The following is a 5,000-nucleotide window of genomic DNA, read 5'->3' as shown; positions in this document are numbered from 1 at the left end:
ATCAATGTTGTACTGCTGTCGACAAGGCTCGTGGAAAACAGAAAAACACAACATTGTCCCGTGGGTGCGGAGGAGGGGGCCATTTTCGCCGCCGAGCTTGAAATCGACTCTAAAGGATAAGAGTGTCTCAACAATTTTGACGCCGATTGTCTGTATGAAAAAACTTTGTATGAAGTGTAATGACGACTTCTGATAAGCGTTTTTTTGCATTAATATATGAAATATACACATTTCAATAGCGTTTATGCGTTGTCATGTCATATAGGAATCAGAACATATATAAAGCACCTTTTTCTTTATTACGGTGATGTAGCAGTCACTGGTATGATTGCAGACATTTCAGTGTCGAACATGGTTTTCACACAGAACATTTCTAACGAGATAAGGGCATGTATACGCTTGCCATCTATTTGCGAAGGGCGGAAAGTGAATGATATTGTCAGGGAAAGTGATATCTCACGGGCTTCGATGTACCGCATTCTAAAAAAAGAGAAATTTTAACGCAAGTAATCACTACCGAGAACGTCAATTACAACGGCCAAAATGTGGATGTCGAACGCGCAGCGAAGTTAACTTCACGCCACAAACGCTTATTATTGAGAGAAAGGGCATCGTACTAAATAATGACAATTTCAAGACGATTTGTGCAGTGTTTTGGATTTGACATACCTTGAAATAAAGTGATACTTTCGGAACATTGCGTGACGTTTAGCATTCCCTTTTGAAATTCACCATACATAATTCCATTTCAACTTGTTACAAGGGATATGACCCATAAAAAAAGAGGGAAATATAAATAGCAAAGACAGTTTATAACTCCTGGGATAAAAAAAAGAGCAGCAAACAGTGCTGTACTCTGATTTTAGGAACTCCGCGGAGGAGTGGCCACGAGTAACCTCGAGTAACCTCGAGTAACCATAATTAACAAGTAGAATAATTACAATATCTTTTTATAATAATCTTGTGGTTACTCGTGGTTACTCGTGGTAAATGAAAAAATATTGTTTCTTTACTCCCAAAAACATTCATTTTTTTACCAAAACCAGCTCTGCAAAGCATCTGCGACAAGGTGGAAAGTATTTTTGCACCGATGTAGCAATTTGAGCGTGGAAAGTAAATGTGTTCCCCGGCTGTAACAGCCACAATGTCTGTTTCGCGTTCATCTGCGACACCACTTCGACCAACAAAATCGGCTTCTTCTGATCAATTGGAGTTAGAGGCATAACCCTTTAACAAATCCATACTTTAACGCCACTGACAAATAGCGTATTAAAGAAGGCAAAAGTGAACAAGTCCTTTGCACTTGCGTCACAATCTTCGCTTCGCACAGGACAACGCATTTTTCACACTCGAAAACGAGAATAATAAACTATCCGCAATTTTTTAGACCTGTAAAAAGTCTTTCACTCATGCGGTCATATTGAGGGACAGACTGGACTATAGGTGCCCGTATAAAGGGTATAAAGGAAGTTTTCTGAAACAGACAATCGGCGACAAAATTAGTTGAGACAGTTGCCAACAGAGCACACTGGCAACGACACATGCATTGTTTGCAAAGGAAACTTGTCCAGAAAGTACATTTCCGGGATACCCCTCCCTCCCCCACCCTAATCAATGTTGTACCGCTGTCGACAAGGCTCGTGGAAAACAGAAAAACACAACATTGTCCCGTGGGTGCGGGGGAGGGGGCCATTTTCGCCGCCGAGCTTGAAATCGACTCTAAAGGATAAGAGTGTCTCAACAATTTTGACGCCGATTGTAGCTTAGGCGGTTAGGCCTAATAATTTTTTAGCAGCGATATTCTATGAGAGACTTAAATAAATGTGTTTTAGAGGGTGTGGTGTCTTGATCTTCAGTGGTGAAACGGAAAGAAGCGGTTCCTATATAGAATAGATCCTCCGTGTTCAAATCCACTCCACGGATATGATTTTTTATTTCGTTATTTTCTCTGCTACCACAAGTCCTGCGACTCAGTGTCCGAAATTAACGATAACAGTAAATTCAATGCAAATTAGGAATTAACGATAATCGTTAATTTAGAGAGGAGATCATGTTGAAAATATATGTTCAATCTTCCTGGGACGAGCGCGGCCACATAGAACGAGAGCAACTTGTGCAAGTTATAGAACAAACGATGTCGGCAGAGCGGGAAGCGGAATTTGACATAGAAGTTAATTGTCCTAAGTTTCTACGAGAAGTTGTGGGTAGAACCGAAATCACCGAGATAATATTTGAGAACTTTGACACAGAAGCTGCAGAAACGCAGGGCCGAAGTTCTTGATCAAACAAATAACCTGCTCAGGTCGATGAATGAGTGCGGCTGCAACCTTGACACGCTTTGTGTGCCTCGTTAACGTTGCCGGACTATCACTCTGTACAGTTACGATAGATGGGGAAAAAGGAGAAATATCCGAAAGACTGTCTCTCAAAATTCCTGTTAAGATGATAGAAGAACAGCGAGGATTGGGATTCACTTGGCAAAGGATTGCAGAGATGCTCGGAGTTTAGCACTAATCGTATGACTCCCAAAATATAACAACACGCAATAGAATATATATTTAGGCATTCCTTGTAACGTCCCGTGGTCAGCTTATCTCAGCATATTTTAGTTATTATTCATGGTAAGGTGTAGGCTAAACTTAGTGTTGTGAATGACTTGGGCTTTATTGTTCTGTTTTTTAATTGATTTAGTTTGATTTCTGTCGCTGATTATGAATTCATGGTTGACATTTTTTATCAACACTTCGATCGTATCAGTGTTAGATCACCTTCACGTTTTCTATATGATCTTTGTATCTCGACACAAGCGGTCGGCGAAAGGAACGTTACGGTCAGTTCGGCCAGCTTAGCACTACTTAAGATTTGTCAAATTTGCAATAACTGCACGAGGATCTACCCTTCAGGTACCACAACATTGTCAATGACATCTTATTTTGTTTCAGTTATCATGTATTATGGTTTCTTTGACTGCACAGTCCACATAAGCAGTTTTTGTGTAAAGATATGATCAGAATGTTTCATCTAATCGGTTAAAATAGTAGCAATATATCTTTCTGTCAGAATACAATATTAATGAAAATCCTTGTGCCGTTTGTGAGTAATCGTTCTTACCACTTAGCACACCTATATGCTGTATATGCCGTCCTATGATAGCTGTATCAGTCATTCCTTGAATAAGTCTCAGTTTGAGACAAAACGTGTCGGAAGTAAACGATAAGTAGTACAAGCAGTCGTCCTTTGTGCTGCTCACTAGCCCTTGTTAAAAATTAAAAAAATAAAAATAATAATAATTAAAAAATTAAAAATAAAAAGAAGCACTCCCATGCATGGCTGTTTATGTAATCTTCAATGATCCGGAAGAGTCATTCATCAGGTAAGTCGTCAAAGCCCCTCGTGTTCTCTAAGCCATTCTGGGCTACTCGTCTGTGAACTGTCCACCTCGAAACTCCGCGCATCTCTGCAATCCTTGTCCAACTGAAGACCAGTCCTCACAGTTCTTCTGGCATCTCAACAGGAATTTTGAGAGATGGTCTTCCGGGACTTTTTCTTTTTTCCCCATCTATCGTAACTGAATCCGCAACCAGACAGAGTGATAGTCCGGCAACGAGGCACACAAAGCACATCCACTATAGAATCAAGATCATTCCTTGTCCCTTGTGTCAAGGTTGCAGCCGCACTCTTTCATCGACCTAAGCAGGCTAATTGTTTGATCAAGAACTTCGGCCCTGCGTTTCTGCAGCTCCTGTGTCAAAGTTCTCAAATATTACAACTACCCACAACTTCTCCTAGAAACTTAGGACACTCAACTTCTATGTCAAATTCCGCTTCCCACTCTGCCATCTTTTGTTGTGTAACTTGCACAGGTTACTCAGGTTCTATGTGGCCGCGCTCGTCCCAGGAAGATTGAACACTTTTTTTTCGGATTGCATATAATAACAACAAAGGAGACTAATGTTGCGCATGCGCCTCATTACCCTGAAAATCCCTTGAATTTCAGTCAAATTCATTCGAAACGCGGGAACATGAGAAATGGCGGATGTAGTGCTTGCATCGTTAATATTCATCGCATGTTTCCAAAAGGACGGCACACAATGAATGCAAAGATGATGAGTCATTTGAAAGACCCGGGCATTACCTTATCTTTATGACTGATACTGGTTCGATACAACGGGAAATACGGCGACGAATCACAAATGAAGCGAAGATGGCGAGTCAAAAGTGTGGCGATGAATTGCAGAACTTGCAAGGAGCAGAGGATAGTTTTGCCTTCCTGGCGTTGTTTTTCCTTATTTAAGAGACTTCAACTCAGAATGGAGTGCTGTTAAATAATAAAGTAAGTCGGATTTAAATTGAAATGTGAGTTTACATTCAAAAATATGCGTAAACTGGCGTTTGAAGCGACGACAACGATAAATCAGCTAACAAGATGGAGTCGAAAAATGGCAGCCCACTTGTGAAGAACATCTCAATTCGCTATAAAGCTTCCCATCCTTGAAATTTTGAACCACATGGTCAAAGTAGAGTCGGGAATTGTTCTGGAGAAGAAATAGGGCTGATTTTGAATCTTGAAGCGAACAGATTAAGGCAAGACGCAAGGCTTTACTTTACGTGTGCTCCAGATTATTTACATTTTCTTGGCAAAAAATATTTTAATTCCCTTTTTCGAGACTTTTGTCATAGGCTGTGATACGGGAATTCCTGCTTGCTGCAGTAAGCCCAACAACCAAAGAAAAGATTTGTGTAAAGAAATTGTCATTTAAAGTGGCAAGGTTCAATACAGAAGGTTTCGTGTGACACGGTGTTGTCTACAAAATGGCTCCAAATCTCGTTGTGATATCATCTCACTCTGCTCTGTTAGATTTGCCACAGCCGATAATTTGAATAAAGTACCTTAACATACAAAAAATGCTTCCTCTCTCCAAAGCTCTAGAAATGAGCTTAAAGTTCATCTGTTTTATACACCCAAAGCCTGAGAATGACATCTTGTTTAGCTGTAGTTG

General features: G+C 40.4%; 1 protein-coding gene and 1 long non-coding RNA gene across 6 annotated transcripts in view; both read right to left on the bottom strand.

Moving 5' to 3' along the window:
* The window catches only part of LOC138043548 (uncharacterized), a 45,699-nt gene that overhangs the window by 7,032 nt on the left and 33,667 nt on the right, over positions 1–5,000 (bottom strand). The gene's annotated exons all lie outside the window — the stretch shown is intronic.
* LOC138043554 (uncharacterized) overlaps positions 4,141–5,000 on the bottom strand; it is a 6,779-nt gene continuing 5,919 nt past the window's right edge. Inside the window, exon 3 of the long non-coding RNA XR_011131284.1 lies at positions 4,141–4,318. This is a non-coding gene — a long non-coding RNA (uncharacterized lncRNA). The remainder of the gene's footprint in view (positions 4,319–5,000) is intronic.

The sequence above is a fragment of the Montipora capricornis genome, chromosome 3 (genome assembly GCF_036669925.1).
Source record: "Montipora capricornis isolate CH-2021 chromosome 3, ASM3666992v2, whole genome shotgun sequence".
In the NCBI taxonomy this organism is placed as follows: domain Eukaryota; kingdom Metazoa; phylum Cnidaria; class Anthozoa; order Scleractinia; family Acroporidae; genus Montipora; species Montipora capricornis.
This window is presented reverse-complemented; position numbering and strand designations above follow the sequence as displayed.